Genomic DNA, 20,309 nt, shown 5'->3' on the forward strand with positions numbered 1-20,309 from the left:
AGTGCAAGGAATATAGTTAATAATATTGTAATAACTATGTATGGTGTCAGATAGGGACTAGATTTATCAGGGTGATAGATGTGAGAGGGTTTGGGGGTAGGGTAAAAAAGGTGAAGGGATGAAAAAGTACAAATTGGTAGTTACAAAATGAGGATGTAAAGTAAAGCATAGGGAATATAGTCAATAATATAGTAATAACTATGTATAGTGCCAGGTGGGTAGTAGACTACTCAGGGGAATCACTTCTTAAATTATATAAATGTCTAATCACTATGCTGTACATCTGAAATTAATATCAAATAATATTGAACGTCAACTGAAATTGAAAAAAATTTAAAAAGGAGGGGAAAAGGGTGAAAGGGAATAGAGGTTCAAATTTCCAGGTATAAAACAAGTAATTCATGGGGATGTAATGTAAGGCATAGGGAATATAGTCAATAATATTGTGATAGTATGGACGGTGTCAGACGGTTGCTGGACTTACCATGACAATCACTTCTTTAGGTATATAAATGTTGAATAACTATGGTGTACCCCTGAAACTAATATAATATTGTATGTTAGCTATATTTTAATAAAAATGTTTTTAAAATGGGGATGGTAATAGGTACCTCTCAAGGTCATCAGGAGAATCAAACGGTATTTACTAACACATAACTGACTAGATGCAACTGGTGCTTATTATTCTTTTTATTTTATAACAAAACAACAATAGGAATTGAACATCATTGAGTGAGTAGTGAAAAAGAAACTGAAGGGGTGGGTATTGACAAAATAGGAACCAGGCAGACTTTAAATTAAGGTTACTTCTGCCTTGGACAGGACTTCTCTTAAATATCATTCTGGGGAAGAGGTCAATTCCACACACAAAAAAAATCCATATTATAAATTTGAGCTTCAACTGGTTGAACTGTACATGCCAGGTACACATTAAGGTTGCTCAAATAGCCAAGGACTTTCTTTGCCCAAACTCACCCAAATTAAGTAATTAATTTTTTCCATTACTTAACAAGAATTGATATCTTTATTAAAATGTTTAAACATAACTAAATGTAAAGTCAAAAATAGGAAAGATTACGTCTGAGCCAAAGATAGTGTATATTCTGAATCAATTAGGTGTTATTTCTTTATCCCTTAACTGCTTCCATTCCTAATCCCTTTTATTCTTTTATTTTCATGCTCCACTTTAAAGAGGAAATGCTCACCTACTTAATTCTATGCCAAAAATCTTTCCTTAATCCAAGATAAGGCCACTCAACTGACTCAGACTTATGATTTGCTGTGATTGCTTTCCTTCCCAACCTTCTCCTAACTTGCCATTATGGTAAAGGGGACGATACAACAAGGAGACATAACAGTCATCAATATTTATGCCCCCAATCAGGGAGCACTGAAATATACCAAGCAACTACTAACAGAACTAAAGGGAGAAATTGACCAAAACACAATTATACTAGGGGACTTAAATACATCATTGACAGCTATGGATAGATCATCCAAACAGAAAATAAATAACGAAATAGTAGCCCTAAATGACACATTAGATGAAATGGACATAATTGACATTTATAGAGGAGCACTTCATCCTAAAACATCAGACTACACATTCTTTTCTAGTGTACACGGAACATTCTCAAGGATAGACCATATATTGGGACATAAAATCAGTCTCAACAAATTTAAGAAGATTGAAATCATACCATGCATATTCTCTGATCACAAGGCTTTGAAATTGGATATCAACTGTAAAAAGAAAGCGGGAAGAGCTCATGCTCTAACCAACTGAGCCATCTGGCCACCCCGTGACTGTTCTCTTTTAAAAGGTGTGGGGACAGATCCAGAAAGCAGTTTCCACGCTCTCGGCCTCATGTGGAAAGGTGCTGGCTCAGGTAGTAAATGGCCATCAACTGTGATTGGATGGCCATCAGCTGTGGCTAGTTGGCTGTCAGCTGTAACCAGTGAGCCGTTGGCCACTAATATAACTACTGTGGCTACGCTAGCAGGAAATGGGGGGCTAGCAAGAAGATGGTGGCTGAGCCTGCAAGCGGCGCAGTGAGGGTTGAGAATGTGTGGCTCCTGTTTCCTGTGTCTCCAACCCTGCCGCCAGCGAGAATATAGTCCTATGACTTCCCTACCTATGGCTCCGTGGGTGTTCCTTTTGGGCCTCACCATATACTGCGTTCTTATGTGGGGAGTGGGAGCAGAGACCCTGCAGGCAGCCCCGCACTGACACCTGTGTTCTTGTGCAGGGAGCGGGAGCAGAGACCCCGCATGACTCCCCGCATGACAAAAGGGCAGAAAGTAAACTTTTTCATTAGAAAAGCCATGCATTGCAGATTGTCAGCAACAAGTGTTCCTTGTTTTTCAATACTCTTCTTATTGTGACAAGAAGAAATTCGTACGACTTTGTTTATTGTGAGCATCTGTATTAGTTTCCTAAGGCTGTCATAACAAATTACCATAAAGTGGGTGACTCACGAGAATAGAAATGTATTCTCTTAATGTTCTGGAGGCCAGAAGTCTGAAATCAAAGTGTCAGGAGGGCCATGTTCCATCTGAAGTTTCTAAGGAACACTCCTTCCTTGTCTCTTCAGCTTCCAGTGGCTGCCGGCAATCTTTGGCAATCCTTGACCAAAGGATTAATCCAATTTCTGTCTCCATCTTCACATGGCCTTCCCTACATTTTTCTCTGTGTTTCTCCTGTTCTCATAAGGTGCTTGCCTTTTCGATTTAGGGCCCCCCCAGTTAATCCAGGATGGTCTCATCTCAAGATCCTTAATTATATCTGCAAAGACCCTTTTCCCAAATAAGGTGACATTCACAGGTCCAGGGGCTAGGACTCAGACCTACCTTTTCGGTAGCCACCATTCCACCTACTATATCATCGAACTCAAAGAAGTATCACTTTTAATCTAATAACCCTTTAATCCTATAATTGTTTCCCCCTTTTTTCACTTTTCTATATTTTTGTTATGAGTATATATTTCCTATGTAATGGAATAAAGGAGGACATTTTAATTGTATAATTCTTTAATGTCCCCTAGTTTGCAATATTTGAACATTGCTCAGGAGTTTATAAAGTTCCTTTCAATTTCTAACTCCTGAGATGCTCCCAGTGATACTGTGTAACAGGTCAGACAAATATTATAACTTTAGATAGAGATACAGAATCTGAGGCTTAAAGACTTGTCCAAAATCTGTCACTACAAGTCGGGGCTTCCTGACGCTTCATATTTTCATTACACATCGGATAACAGAAGGTGATTGTTTTTCATTTTAATTAATACAGAACATGCTCATCTTGAATATTAATCTTGGTGGAAGTGACAAACCCCACTACTAGCATTTAACCTCTAGGACTTAATTAGCTCACTCAATGAGATGCAATCTAACACATTTGGAAACCATTTATTGTGGTCATCTGGTCAAAACATAACCTCTGACCTCTAGTAATTCATTCTTATATAGTTATCTGTCCAGTATAGGAATGGTGATAGTCTGTGAGTGGTTTTCATGAATATTTTCTCTCCTTCTGAAATTGAGGATATCTTAGTTCATTCAGGCTCCTATAACAAAACACGGTAGGACCATGGTAGTAAATAGAAGGGCTCAGTCCTGTAGGAGGGCTCCCAAAGACTGCACACAGAAGCCCACTTTGCAAAATACACAAAAGGTGTGCTTCTACCTTTTAGAAGGACTGTGAGTGCTGGAAAGCTGGTATGAAGGCAGAAAGTAATAGCTATTATCCATGAACTTTAAAGAAAACAATATACAGTCATCATGAGAAATGTAACCTTTGGACTGCTCTGGAATGCAATATCCTTTCCAAGTGGACAAACCCTTGATACTGTTGATTTGGTTTTGTGTTTGCTTCTAATAATAAAAGGGAAGTGGTAGGTTTCTGGTGGCAGGCAGCCAAACCATTCATCTAAAGATTTGGTATGTGTCTATGTGTTTACTTTGAATTATATGTTACTTCCATTTAATCATTTATATTGACTTTAAAGAAGCGAACAGCACCTATATGAAAAGTTAAATTTATCACACACTACATACAGAGATTGCTTCAGAAGTCTCCTGTTTCAAAGAAAATAGTGATTTGTCTAATCTCAATCAAACCCAGTGTGCATGGAACAGAAGATCACAGAGCCGGAGATGAAATAAACAGCACCTGCTGGGTCCTTTGAGAAGTACATAAATTATAAGGGGGAAAGATCTTCAGTAAGTACGATGTAATGCACATCTCTGTGTGCTGTTTGTTCTACGGGCCTCTCTCCTTTTCCCTCTCTTTCTCTGCCCATCTGCAGGCCAAGAGGCTCTCCAGACAATACTGCTGGCCTCCATTTCAGCCGTCTAGCCGTGCATGATGCCACACCCTATGGTCCTTTAAGAAGAAAAGATGGCCTCCCAAACACAAAATGTTAGTTATTGTCACAGCCTGCAACCTAAAGAATTTTCTATAATGAACATAATCACGCCGAGCAGAAGTTCAGTTGCACTGGTTCCCTGGCTCAGGAAAGGTGTCAAGCAGATTGACTGCAACACCGACCCTTTTAAGACACAACGGTGGTGCCTCATCCAATCCCCCTTTCCAGGCCAATGCACCCATTCCCCGGCTGCCAGGAATGGTGGTTGCTGAGAGCTCATAGTTGCCCCCTTTTCCAGAGAATTGCTCTTGGGTAAATAAAGCCATATAGCAAGGGAGATTACACTTTACCCCACTACCCCCAGGTAGCCCAAAGCCAAGGACTAACTGGGAAATACAAATGTCAGGCCACCTTGCCTCAAGGTACAACTAATTATATGGTACAATCCAGCTACAGAGCTCCCGTGAGATCTGGCTGAAGCCAGTCTCCAGGTGACACTACCTCCTTTCTTAATGGTTTTCCTCTACTCCATCCTTCTTCCCTTACTCGCATTCTCCTGAGAACAGTCCGCCAATAAATCACTTATCCAAGAATCCCTGTCTCAGGTTCTGCCTCTAGAACCCTGCTGAAGACACTTCGTTTATGTGGAGAGCAAGAGCAATCCTAGACAGTAGAAATGCTGCCTCTTTGCAGCACCCCACCAGAAGCACCTACCTGCACTCTGACTTCTGACCTCTGACCCAAGTAGCCAATGCGCCACCAAATAAAACCTGTCTACTTAACCTCTTATCATTCTAATTTCTCCCCAGTCACCACCCCAGTTTAGGCTCTCGTGGCTTCTCAGCTAGGTTAATGTCATTTCTTCCTAACTGGTCTTCCTAACTTCAGACCTATTAGCTGCCTGCTGATATCTTTCTGAATGACAAATACGAATATGATCATGTTACTTTATCCTCCAATACTATCACTGGCTACCTTATTACTCTCAAAGTAATAATAATTGCCTCCCTTTATTATATACTAAATGATTTACATTCATTACCTGTATCCTGTAAAGTAAAACTGCAACAAAGTTATAATTATCCCCTTTTGCAGGTAACAACATTCAGTCTCTGGAAAACTAAGGAATTCTCCCAAGGTCACACAGCTTACAGTAAAGGGTTGACCTAAAGAGTTCCAAAGCCATGCTTTTAATGTCATCACTAGGTTATCACTCAATAAATCCAGACTCAGTATTCTGGCTTTCAAAGCCCTCTATGGACAGGACCCAAAATAATTTTTTAAGTTTATCTCTCCCCATTCATCATACTCCTTACCCCAGCCAAACCAGACAACTCACCATTCCTCCAACACACTTTGAACACCTGTCTTTCCTGATCTTACTGTTTTATCTGGGCAGAAGGCCCCCTGCCCCTACCTCTACCTGTCATACCCTTGTGGTAGACATTGACCCTCCTTCCATCAAGAGGTGAGGCCTATGGCCCCTCCCGCTGAATCTGGGCTGGTCATAGTGACTCTGTCCTTACCAGTAAAACATGCTGCATGACTTCCAAGGCTAGGGCAGGAAAGTCCACATAACATTTGCCTGTGATCACCATGCTATAGAGGCCATGTGTAGGCATTCCAGTTAGCAGCCCAGCTGAGCTTCCAGCTGAGTTCCTGGTGACAGCCAGCATCAATGCCAGTCCTGTGAGTGTGCCATCTTGGACATCTAGGCACTTGAGTTTTCAGAGGACTGCAGCCCCAGTCACAGCAGATCAAAACTGCTTAAAAGACCCCAAGCAAGAACTGCTCAGCTGAGACCTTCCTAAATTCCTGAACATAAAAATTTTAGCAAACTAAAATGATTATTTAATGCCACTAATTTTGAGGGTAAATTGCTATACAACCATAGTCACTATGATAGCCCGACCATCTGCCAGTGCCCTCATTAAATGCCAATTCCATACGAAGCCTCCCTAGTGGGATTTAATTTCTACCTTCCTGAAACTCTCATAACAATTAGCTTCTCAAATATGTCACTTATTACAATTGGCCTTATATGATAGTTATTTGTGTGCTTGCCTTTTCTCTCTAATTTATACATATTGAGAGTAGGAAGAATGCAGTATTAATATTCATTGATCTTTATATTCCATAACTACTAATCCAGTGCCTGGTACCAAGTAGATACTTAATTAATATTTGTTGTTGTGAACTAAATTGAAGAGATAATGAATGTTTTAGTCTCCACCAACAGGAGAAAGTTGCAATTCTCTAGGCCTAATGGAATTACAGCATTGTGCTGCACTCTAGACCTAAACAAAAGAGGAAAACTTGCCCACAAAAGAGTAAAATGCCCCATTAAATAGAACAGATAGTATAGCGTTGTATCCTTGAAAAGAATGGGCTCTGCCAGCCTGGGTAGGAATGTCAGCTCTACCACTTACTTGCTACATGATCTTAGTAAGCTACTTCTCATGTCAGATCTTCAGTTATCCTCTCTATAAAATAGATTAATAGTGCCCACCTCCCACAGTTGTCCTGAGGAGAAAATGAGATAATTTCTGTAAAGCACTTCATTTGGTGGTTCAATAATAAGCCTTTAATAAATGGTAGTGATTCATAGGATAGGTAGTAAGTATAAATTAAAATTCCTGGGACAATTTCACAGTTTCATTCTTTTCTACACAATGATTTGTCACATAAATCACTAAGACTCCTTTTAAATACATTCACACACCATAAATAATCCTTTGCTAGACCATTTGTCCTGACTTTTTTTTGAAAAAATATGGTCACCAAACTCTCTAGACGAAAGGACCAAAATCTCCTGCCTTTGATGGCTCAACCCCTGTGCTGTGAGCATCATGAGCAAGGGACTAAGCCTGAGTCTGTCTTCCGCACCCCAGCAGGTATGCAGAGGAAGAAGGGATCTTAAACTGGATTTAGTTGCCAGCTTCTGTTCTAATAATACTGACTTCAAATTGTTGCCATGGTGGCTTGGACTGTAGATAATGCTTCCTAGGGACACTAAATGACGTATGACCCCAAAAGTGGCATTTAGAAGCAAAATGTGGACATTATGAAGTGAGGCACAATTCCAGGGCTCACCATTGACACTGTTGTATTCCAGAGAGTGCCATTCACATAGGATACAATGTCATGATGTCCCCCGGGGTTGTGCAACATGACAGCCTGTATCTCAGTGAATGCTATGTGTGCACATGTGCCCTTACCCAATCTGCCTTCCCTACTGCAGAAGAAAAAGAAGCTAGGAGCACACTCCCTCCTCTCCCAACTCGTATCTCTAAGTTCACTCAAGTGTACGTACCAAGAAGTACTTTATTCTGGAAAAGTGGATACACAGTGTGTACAATGATTATTTTATAAGATGTAAAGACATACTCTAAAACTGTTATCTAACTTGAAAGACTCAGAACAGATCTGACTTTCTTATTTTTCCAAAACAGAGAATACTCTTTTGGCATAAACTTTTCTTATACAAATGTTCCAATTTTCTTTTCTCAAAAAAGTCCCCCTTCCTTCACCAAAACGAATAAGCAAATAAACTTGTTCACAATCCTACTTATTATGCAACATCAACATTTATGAGAAGGACAACAGTGGGGAATATAATGAAAAAAGATAATTTGAAACTCCCCCCACCCCAAATGACTTTAAACATAATGGTTTAAAAAAATCCTAGGCTTTATTCTTAATGTATGCATTTTGTATTATGTATGGGGATTCTTTGGGGTAGCTTAAACAACACAAAACCAATGCTGAATCATAAACCTGGACTATACCCAAATAAACTCAGAGGCAATGTGTTCACAGTATGGAATCTTTGAGCACTGAGGGACTTGGAAGATCTTGCTCAATCCATCCTAATCCCTTCTGTTCCAGCTTTTCCATTTCCTTTCACATTGTCCTCAATGGAAATGGGAAAAACTATCACCGTTAAAACCCCTTACTATATAGGGAGTCAGTCCTTCCTTTTGGGTACAGGTCATTGGGTTCCCAAACATTTCCCAGAAGAGAAAACCCTACCACACACATGCTCTGGCTTCCTTTTATTGGCTGTCTATGCTAGCTCCTGAATGAACTGGAAGACTGAAGCAGAGGGAGGGAAGTATGGGCCTTTGTTAGTGTAAAAGAATTAGAATAGAACAATATGAAGAAGTCGTGAAATGTGGGGCTTGTTGGCACTTGAAGACCAGGAGCATTTCTCACAGGCCTCCTTCTTCTGAACTAAACATACTTCCCTAGTGCTGAGACCTTTCATCATAATGGATTAAAGCTCTCCAATAATAACCACAATTCCTAATACCTATTCAACATTCGTTACAGAACCCCATACTAAGGACCAAACACACTGAGAACTTCCCAAACTTGTGGAAAGACCTGGATACTCGAATCCAAGAAGCAAATAGAACACCAAATTACCTCAATCCCAACAGGCCTCTCCAAGGCACATTGCATTGAAGCTGTCAAAAGTCACCAACAAAGAAAGAATCCTCAAGGCAACCAGGGATAAGAAGACGATAACCAACAAAGGAAAGCCCATTAGATTATCATCAGATTTTTCAGCAGAAACTCTACACGCCAGGAGAGAGTGGAAACAAATATTCAAACTATTGAAAGAGAGAAATTATGAGCCAAGAATAAGACATCCAGCAAAGATAGCCTTTAGATATGAAGGAGGAATAAAGACCTTTCCAGACATACAGAAGCTGAGGGAATTTTCTAATACACGACCTGCACTACAAGAAATACTAAAGGAGGCTATTCAACCACCATCAACAGGGACAATTTGTAGCAACAAAACATAAAAAGGGGGAGAGTAAAGGCCTGAACCGGAATATGGGAATGGAGAAAGAAAGCGTGCTGAAGAAAATGGAATACTCTAAATATCAAACTTTAATTTACAGAAACTTAAGGGGAACCACTCAAAAAAATTCAGAACTGAAATATATACTGTAATAAAAGAATAAAAAGAGGGAAACATCGCAGAATACCATCACACAGAAATAATAGACAACAACAAAAAGGCAAAGAAACAATGAAGACACAGCCTTACCAGAAAACTAAAGATAGAATGACAGGAAATCCTCACATATCAATAATCACCCTAAATGTAACTGGACTGAACTCACCAATAAAAAGGCACAGAGTAGCACACTGGATCAAAAAACTAAACCCAACCATATGTTGTCTCCAAGAGACACGTCTCAGCTATAAGGACAATCATAGACTCAAAGTGAAAGGGTGGAAATTGACACTCCAAGCAAATGGTACCCAGAGAAAATCAGGTGTAGCCATAATGATATCAGATGAAACAGACTTCAGAGTCAAAAAGATAACAAGAGACAAAGATGGAAATTTCATAATGGTAAAGGGGAGTATACAACAAGAAGACATAACAGTCATCAATGCTTATGCCCCCAATCAGGGAGCACCGAAATATACCAAGCAACTAATAACAGAACTAAAGGGAGAAATTGACCAAAACACAATTATACTAGGGGACTTACATACATCATTGACAGCTATGGATAGCTCATCCAAACAGAAAATAAATACCGAAATAGCAGCCCCAAATGACACATTAGACGAGATGGACATAATTGATATTTATAGAGCACTTAATCCTAAAACATCAGACTATACATTCTTTTCTACTGTACGTGGAACATTCTCAAGGATACACCATATATTGGGACATAAAATCAGCCTCAGCAAATTTAAGAAGATTGAAATCATACCAAGCATATTCTCTAATCACAAGGTTTTGAAATTGGATATCAACTGCAAAAAGAAAGCAGGAAAAAGCACACATACATGGAGATTAAACAACATACTTTTAAAGAACGACTGGGTCAAAGAAGAAATTAGAGGAGAGATCAAAAGATACATAGAAACAAATGACAATGAAAATACATCCTACCAAAATTTTTGGGAGGCAGTGAAAGCACTTTTCAGAGTGAAATTTATATCATTACAGGCCTATCTCAAGAAACAAGAAAAATCCCAAATAAATAACCTCATGCTACACCTTAAAGAACTAGAACAAGAGGAACAAGTGAAACCCAAGGTCAGCAGAAAAAAGGAAATAACAAAAATCAGAAGAGAACTAAATGAAATAGAGAACAAAAAGACAATAGAAAAAATTAATGTGACAAAGAGCTGGTTCTTTGAAAAGTATAACAAAATGGACAAACCCTTGGCTAGACTCACTAAGATAAAAAGAGAGAAGACACTAATTAACAAAATCAGAAATGAAAATGGGGAACTTATCACGGACACCACAGAAATACAAAGGATCATCCAAGAATACTATGAAAGACTATATGCCACCAAATTCAATAACCTAGAAGAAATGGAAAAATTCTTAGAAACATATAGCCTCCCAAGGCTGAACCATGAAGATCTGGACAATCTAAACAGACGGATCACCAGTAACAAAACTGATTCAGTCATCCAAAACCTTCCCAAAAGCAAAAGTCCGGGACCAGATGGCTTCACTAGTGAATTCTACCAAACCTTCAAAGAGGATCTAACACCAACCCAGCTCAAACTCTTCCAAAAAATTGAAGAAGAGACAGTACTCCCTAAGTCATTTTACGAGGCCAATATTATCCTGATACCAAAACCTGGTAAGGACAACACAAAAAAAAGAAAACTACGGACCAATATCTCTGATGAATACAGATTCGAAAATCCTAAATAAAATTCTAGCAAATCGAATACAACAATGCATTAAAAAGATTATTCATCACGACCAAGTGGGGTTCATCCCCGGGACACAAGGATGGTTCAACATACGCAAACCCATCAATTTGATACATCACATAAACAAAATAAAAGACAAAAATCACATGATTATATGAATTGATGAAGAAATAGCATTTGACAAGATACAACATTCATTTATGATTAAAACACTTAATAAAATAGGCATAGAAGGAAAATACCTTGACATAATAAAGGCCATCTATGACAAACCCTCAGCTAATCTCATAATTAACGGTGAAAAATTGAAGCCCTTTGCTCTATGTTCAGGAACATGACAGGGCTGTCCCCTATCACCTCTGCTTTTCAACATAGTGTTGGAAGTCCTTGCCAGAGAAATCAGGCAAGAGAAAGAAATAAAAGGCATCCAAATTGGGAATTAAAAAGATAAATTATCACTCTTTGCAGATGACATGATGCTATATATAGAAAACCCTAAAGATTCCACCAAAAAGCTATTAGAAACAATCAACGAATACAGTAAAGATGCCGGCTACAAAATCAATGTACAAAAGTCCATTGTTTTCCTATATGCTAACAATGAAATCTCAGAAAAGAAATACAAAAAACAATTCCTTTTGCAATTGCAGCAAAAAGAATAAAATACCTAGGAATAAACTTAACCAAGGATGTGAAGGAACTATATGTGAAAAACTATAAGACATTTTTCAAAGAAATTGAAGAAGACACAAAGAAATGGAAAGACATTCCATGCTCATGGATTGGAAGAATCAACATAGTTAAAATGACCATATTACCCAAAGCAATACACAGATTTAATGCAATCCCCATCAAAATCCCAATGGCATTTTTTAAAGAAATAGAACAAAAAATCATCAGATTTGTTTACAACCACAAAAGATCCCGAATAGCCAAAGCAATCTTAAGGAAAAAGAACAATAATGGAGGTATCACACTTCTTGACTTTAGGTTGTACTATAGGGCTACAACAATCAAAACAACATGTTATTGGCAGAAAAACAGACACATAGACCAATGGAATAGAATTGAGAACCCAGAAACAAAACCACATAAATATGGACAATTTTTGACAAAGAAGCTAAAAACATGCAATGGAGGAAAAACAGCCTCTTCAATAAATGGTGCTGGGAGAATTGGATAGCCACGTGCAAAAGAATGAAACTGGACTGCTATTTGTCACCACGTACCAAAATTAATTCCAAATGGATCAAAGACTTAAGCATAAGACCTGACACAATAAACTGTATAGAAGAAAACATAGGTACTAAACTTATGGATGTTGAGTTCAAAGAGCATTTTATGAATTTGACTCCAAAGGCAATGGAAGTAAAAGCTAAAATAAACGAATGGGACTATATAACAGTTAAAAGTTTCTGCAGAGCAAAAGAAACCATTGACAAAATAAAGAGGCAACCAACTGAATGGGAGACGATTTTGCAAACAGTGCCTCCGATAAGGGGCTAATAACCAAAATATAGAAGGAACTCATGCAACTCAACAACAAAAATACAAACAACCCTATTGAAAAATGGGCAGAGGACCTGGTGAGACATTTATCCAGAGGACATACAAATGGCAAATAGACATGTGAAAAAATGCTCAACATCACTAATCATCAGAGAAATGCAAATAAAAAGAACAATGAGATATCACCTTACCCCAGTCAGAATGGCTATCATCAACAACACAAATAGTAACAAGTGTTGGAGAGGCTGTGGAGAAAAAGGAACCCTCATACACTGTTGGTGAGAATGCAGACTTGTGCAGCCATTATGGAAGGCAGTGTGGTGGTTCCTCAAACCTTACAAATAGAATTACCATATGACCCAGCAATCCCTTTCTAGGGTATCTACCCAAAAATCTGAAAACATTTATATATAAAGACACGTGTGCTCCAATGTTCATTGCAGCTTTGTTTACGGTGGCCAAGCCATGGAAACAACCAAAATGTCCTTCAATAGATGAATGGATAGAGAAGTTGTGGTATATATATACAATGGAATACTATTTGGTGGCAAGTAAAGATAATATAGGAACATTTGTGACAACACGGATGGATCTTCAGAGTATAATGCTAAGCGAAATAAGTCAGACAGAAAAAGCAGAGAACCATATGATTTCACTGATATGTGGTATATAAACCAAAAACAACAAGAGAACAAGACAAATGAGAAACAAAAACTCGTAGACACAGACAATAGTTTAGTGGTTACCAGAGGTTAAGGGGGGTGGGGGGTGGGAGACAAGGGTAAGGGGGATCAAGTATATGGTGATGGGAGGAGAACTGACTCTGGGTGGCGAACACACAATGGGATTTATAGATGATGTAGTACAGAACTGTACACCTGAAATCTATGTAATTTTACTAACAATTGTCACCCCAATAAATTAAAAAAAAAAATTCCCTCAGCTTCTGTATGTCTGGAAAGGTCTTTATTCCTCCCTCATATCTAAAGGATATCTTTGCTGGATATATTATTCTTGGCTCATGATTTCTCTCTTTCAATAGTTTGAATATTTGGTTCCACTCCCTCCTGGCTTGTAGCGTTTCTGCTGAAAAATCTGATGATAATCTAATGGGCTTTCCTTTGTAGGTTACCGTCTATTTTTCCCTGGCTGCCTTGTGGATTCTTTCTTTGTCGTTGATTTTAGACATCTTCAATACAATGTGCCTTGGAGAGGCCTGTTGGGATTGAGGTAATTAGGTGTTCTATTTGCTTCTTGGATTCGAGGATCCAGTTCTGTCCACAAGTTTGGGAAGTTCTCATCAAAAATTTGTTTGAATATATTCTCTGTTCCCTTCTCTCTTTCTTCTCCTTCTGGTATGCCCATTATTCTTATATTGTTCTTTCTGATGGAGTCAGAAAGTTCTTGTAGAGTTGTTTCACTTCTTTTAAGTCTCTCTTCTTCCATCTGTTTCATTTCCAGATTCCTATCTTCAATGTCACTGATTCTTTCCTCCATCTGGTCAACTCTACTACCTAAGCTGGATATTTCTTTCTTTATTTATTTTATGGAGTTCTTAATCTCCAGCAATTTTATTTGGTTCTTTTTTAAAATTTCAATCTCTTTCGTAAAATGCTCATGTTGTTCTTTGATTGTGTTTCTGAGTTCATTAAACTGCCTTTCTGTGTTTTCTTGCATCTCGTTGAGTTTTTTCAGAACTGCAATCTTGAATTCTCTGTTTTAAGTCACATATTTCCATATATTTAAGTTCTTTTTCTGCAGACTTTTCATTTTCTTTCTGAGCTGCCTTGTTGCCTTGGTTATTTATGACAATTACTGATTTTTTATTTCCCTTCCTAGACATCTACAGGAGTGGCTTCTGCAACAGGTTGATAGGAAGAGGTCTTTCTGAGTTGTGAGAGGTTACCCAGAGCAATGGCGGCGACCACCACCACAGCCAGTCCTGCTTCCACAGCTCCCTCCCCTTTGCTGGAACTAGTTGGGCTGCGAATCTATGTCTGCGATCCGCAGTTCTCAGAACAGCAAATATTCTCTTCTTTTGATCCGACACTGCTACTGTTCAACTTCTAGCACCAGGCAGGTGGGGGCGAGGTGAGCACTGGGAGGGTAGGGATGGTGCGACTAGTCTCAGTGCCTATGGCTTCCGTTCTCTGCTTGGCAGTGAGGGCTTAAGCCACCGTCTTCATCCTCCTTCCCTCAGTCTTTTCTCCGAGGTCTCTGCCGTGAGCATTTGGTCAGCGTGTTATATGCTGCCCCCTCAGCCCTGTGGGCTATAAGCAGAGCCCTAGCAGTCCGAGTTCTTCCCTCTCCTGCAGCTGCTGTAGTTCCTAGATGCAGCGAGCTCAGAGCACTGAGCTAGGTCTGTGTCCTGCGCCCACGCGGCTCAGTCTCCACACTTCTCCCTTCCCTCCTCCCCTGCTCACGTGACTCACCAACCTTTAGGTGAGTTCAGTAGTGGGCCTCTTCATCTTGCCTGTGTGCTGTGCAGGGAGTCCTTTGGGGAGTTATTGTTGTTCGATTAGTTGTAAATTCCAGGGGAGCTTTACAGAATCTCACCTCACACCGCCATTTTGATGACATTGACTTATTTTTTAATTGACAAATAAAGCTGGTTTCAAGATTAATAACAGTGTATAAGAAAGAGCTGTCAAGTGTTCTGTCAGTCTATTTAGTATTTATACCTTTTACGGCAACGATGAAGAAATTGTACCATTTCTGGTCAGTTATTTTCACTATGTTTATGAGTATTGAATTATGCATCCTTTTTGAAACTATTTTGAGGGGTTAGAAATATGTTCTGTGGTTTACTTTGGTAAAAAAAAATTAATCTTTAGTATAGGAATTTTGAGTTCTCTGTTTAGACCTTCAATATTACTTCTATATGTCAATGATATTTGTCTATGGAATTAAAGTTGAATATTCAGATAAAAGTAAATGCTGACTTTCTTAACATCCAACAAAAGGGTGAAAATACCAGAAGGATTATTTCATCAGGACAATGAATCAAAAATGAGGACCCCCACACTTAAGCATATTATAAAATTCCCAGTCAGCAAGTTGAGGATTATGTAACCATTACAAGAACATTCTCTCCAGTCCAATAAAACGACATTACCAGCAAAAGCTCAGAGTATGTGAGTAATGCATAATTAACACATTTGGAAAATCATGTGGCTAAGGCAAGTAAATCTTTTACAAAGTTCGTAATGTACAAGAAATATTTTACATATTCAGTGCAGGGAGGAGAGTAAAACAGGTCAACTGAAGAAGAGGTTTGAAAAAGGTGGAATAATATTTTAAAAGGGAAGGAGGCATGAATCTTTGTCCCAGGTCCTTGTGCATTTGGTTAAGCAAATTGTTCAAGGAGACAGAGGAGGCAAAAGTGATTCTGTACCCTCCAGCCAAGCTGGGTATAACGATATCATTCATGGACTAGCACTGAGCAGGTAAGCTGGGGCAGAACCAATGGGAGATGGCTCTGGATTGGAGGCAAGGTTGGCTTGATGAGGAAAGTTATGAGAAAAACAAACTGTGCTGAACATTAAGCATGACCTTCTCAAACACAGGTCAGTATCCAAGGGGCTCATGTCACTTTACTAAGAGTGGTCCAGCTCTACAAGCTTTCATGTTTTCCTTGCTCTTGATGAGTCTACAGGGGACACTACCTGGACCATGTTAAAGATTGATAATACCTTAAAATTGGAAAGGACTTCAGAGATCATCTGGTTCAGCCATATCGCTTTAGGAAAAGTCCTCTGGCTCTCAATACATGACAATTTTCACACCTTCAAAGGTCCTTAGATTTAATTGTTAACTTTGCATGGTTACCACCCACTTCTAAGGTCTTTTCTCCAAACCCTGTCTTCTCAGAGCTCTCTGTGCACTCCACACTGTCAGAATTGTCCATGATTTCCCACTTTGCAGTCATCGTGGCCAAATACCATAGCTTCCTAAACTTCTCAAGTTCCCACTTTGCTGCTGAAGAGAAAGTTGGTTGGGTCATTTCTAAACACTTGAAAATTGTGCTAATTTCCTGGAGAACTTCTGAGAACCACCTCCTACACCCAGTGCTTCATGCTAAAAGGAAGCACCAGTGACTATTTCTATAGTCTTCCAGCAACAGCCCTCAGACCCCTCACTCCCCCGGCTTCCCCACGTCGTGTAAACTCTCAAGCTCTTAGCTTTCTGCAATACATAGAGTGGCTCTGTTTTCCTGACCAAACCCTGTTTTCCTGTCAAAGTTTCCTTGTATTGAGAGATGTCCAAACTCTCCCACTGCACTGTGAGAGCCAATGCTGCTACTCCTAAGCAGGAGTTCTGGGAGCAGGAACTCCCAGAGTGTGGGATGCAGTGGTGCTTGGCAGAGGAATCACAAACACACTGGACTCAGTGCATTTTTGCTTATACAAAAAATATATGGAAGATGTATTATATGGATACTGAGGTGTGTCCTGGAATTGAAGGAAAAGTTAAACAATCAGACTTTAGGAAGGGAAGAGAACAGATCTTGAGGAAAATGGGGAACTCATGAATTCCTCTGTCCTCATCTTTAGGTTTTGCTTCTCTCTGCATTTCTGCTTTGCCCTCCTCTTTCACTGCATAAAAGTTTTCCCTGTGTCCCAAGCAAATGAAAGCAAAGATTCTAGATTAGTTGGTACAAAAGAAGCAGGTAGAGATAAGAAGAAAGTCATTGCCCTGCACCAAACTTCTACATGGGTCAAGTTCACAAAAATTTTAATGCAGTCTCTGCACACAGAGACAGAAGCCTCAGCCTGTAAAAAAGTCATGGCTGGTGACCTTGTAAGAGAGAAGTCTGAGCAGATGCAGAAACACATTCTAACAGATACCACTGGTTCAGCGTGGAAGCAGTGGTTTCACTTTTCACATTGAAGCACAATGGTTCTTCAATAGTACACGGAGTAATAAACCGAGGAAATAGAAGGTGTGCATGACTCTTGTATTCAATTTCCTGCTATTAAAGGAGTGCTGAGTTGAGGCAGCTGCCAAACAGCTCAACAGACTAAGTTAGAATGTAAGTGAAAACAAAACAAAGGAAAAGGAAAACAAAGAGAAAGCAAAAGACACTCCAAATGAACGTGAAAAAAAAAATTCTAGTACATATTAAGAAATCTCATGCTGAGGAAAAAACATCTAGTAAAGTAAAGAATCTGATATGAACTCAATACAAGTGAAGTCAATATTATGAACAGAAAGAGTCTTAAAAGTAATTATGTTTTGGATACTCCAAGAGATCAGTGAAGGTATAACATCTATTAAGAAGAGGACAAAAAAAAAAAGAAAGAAAAGAAAAGAAAAGGGGGCAGGGTTGCTTCCCTACTCCTTGGACTTCTGACCACAAGCAACTCCTCCTCCCCAAACCCCACTCCCTTCTCCCTTAATGTCAACAGTCTAGTGCAGTGCACCCAGGGCATGGCCCAGAGAAGCCCCATTCCCTTTTCTCTCCTCTAGGCACTGGGCTCAGTGACTGCTGTCCTCTGTACTCCAGATGCCACTCTCATCTGCTAGACACCTTGTGGAAGTTCTGTTCTCCTATGGTGTGAGTGCTTTCTCTTTTTTTAATTAACAGACTATTTTTTAGAGCAGTTTTAGGTTTACAGACAAACCAATCAGAAAGTACAGAGGGTTCCCAAATGTCCCTTCTCCCCCACCAACCCAGTTTCCCCTATTATTTATTTACATCTTAGTTTAGTTTGGTACATTTATTACAATTGATGAACAAATACTGATACATTATTATTAACTAAAGTCCACAGTTCACACTAGGGTTCACTGTTGGTATTGTACATTCTATAGGTTTTGTAGAATGTAGAATGACACGTATCCACCATTACTGTATCACACAGGATAGTTTCACCACCGTAAAAATCCTCTGTGCTTCGCCTGTTCATCCCTCTCTCCTCCCCAATCCCTGGCATCCATTGATCTTTTTACTGTCTCAATAGTTTTGCCTTTTCTAGAACAAACTATTGCTGGAATCAGACAGTGTGTAGCCTTTTCAGATTGGCTTCTTTCACTTAGAAGTATGTCTTTTCCTCCATGTCTTTTCATGGCTTGATTGCTCATTTCTTTTTAGTACAGAGTAACATCCACTGTCAGGATGTACCACAGTTTATTTATCAATTCACCTACAGAAGGACATCTTGGTGGCTTCCAAGTTTGGGCAATTATGAATAAAGCTACCATAAACATCCATGTGCAGGCTTTTGTGTGGATGTAAGTTTTCAATTCCTCTGAATAAATACCAAGAAGCGTGATTGCTGGATCACATGGTAAGAGTATATTTAATTATGTAAGCAATGCCAAACTGTCTTCCAGAGTGGCTGGACCATTTTGCATTTCCACCAACAATGAATGAGAGTTCCTGTTGCTCCACCTCCTCACCAGCATTTGGTGCTGCCAATGTTCTGGATTTCGGCCATTCACAATAGGTGTGCAGTGGTGTCTCCCTATTGTTTTTATTTGCAATTCCCTAATGACATATGATGTTGACCATCTTTTCATATGCTAATTTTCCATTTGTATATCTTCTTTGGTGGGTGTCCGCTTAGATCTTTTGCTCATTTTTTTTCTTTTTTCTTTTTAATTTATTTTTTTAAATTTATTGGGGTGACAATTGTTAGTAAAATTATAGATTTCAGGTGTACAATTCTGTATTACATCATCTATAAATCCCATTGTGTGTTCACCACCCAGAGTCAGTTCTCCTTCCATCACCATATATTTGAAGATTTTTTTTTTTCTAATGACAGGTTTTGGAAAAGCCAGATCTCTAAGTTCTCTTGGGCATTAACTACAAGCCACCGTGCTGTCACCTGAGATGTTTCACAGGCTTTGAGTTGATATTTCTCCTCTTTCCTGACTCTCACAGGAGATTTTTGATCTGTGGACATGGACCGTGGAACTGCATGGGCCACTGTTGATAGACTTGCTTCAAGGCCTAGTTGATAACTAGAGCTGCGGCCGCTGCATCTGGCCCATCCCGCTAGCGATGGAACATTTTCAGCTCACAGTGCTATCACACTTGTGACAAAGAAGCCAAACATTAACAATTGCCAAGACTTATTTGTAGTCATGTCAGAAACACCCCTAGGATCCACTTCACCTCTCTCCCAGACCCTCCAAATCCCACATTTTTAAAGAAATCTGGGCAAGTGGAGGTTGGGAGAGCAGATGAGCATTGAGATCCTAAGCTGGCTAAACTGTTCAGATTACACTCACTGCTTTTACTCACACAGAGAGCGCTGCCCAGCATTCTTCTACCCACAGCTGGTGAAGAGTGCACAGGAAAAAGTGGGAGGTCTTCATCCTGAAACAAGGGTGGAAAGAATCATAGAAAAGACTCAACACAGGACTTGATTGGTGTGGGGGTTAAGTATGATAAATCTGACTCTTCCACCGACTGGTTTTGACTTGAAGCATCTGATGAGCTTTTTCCTGCTACTCTGACCTCCAAGCATTGAGGATTTTACATTCACTTGAGAACCTTGCAGTGATGACAAACATCAGAATCTGACAATATCTTCATTAAAGAAGAAAAATCACCAAAGAAGTTGAAGGAAGGTGGTGAGAAGAGAAAAAATAAAAAAAGATGACACTTTCAACAGTGAGAAGAAATGAACAAAGCACAGGTTTTCCCAAAGTGGCTTCAGAGCTTTCAGTGCTGGTAAAGAGAAGGACAATAATAAATACTCTTAAGGC

The 20,309-nt window shown here is 39.4% G+C and overlaps 1 pseudogene; it reads left to right on the top strand.

Moving 5' to 3' along the window:
- Nucleotides 1-16,848: 16,848 nt before the first annotated feature.
- LOC109438361 (ubinuclein-1-like) lies at nucleotides 16,849-20,306 on the top strand (annotated as a pseudogene).
- The last annotated feature ends 3 nt before the right edge of the window (nucleotides 20,307-20,309 follow it).

This window comes from Rhinolophus sinicus, chromosome 18 (genome assembly GCF_057876585.1).
Source record: "Rhinolophus sinicus isolate RSI-liver-muscle chromosome 18, RSI-T2T, whole genome shotgun sequence".
Classification (NCBI taxonomy): Eukaryota; Metazoa; Chordata; class Mammalia; order Chiroptera; family Rhinolophidae; genus Rhinolophus; species Rhinolophus sinicus.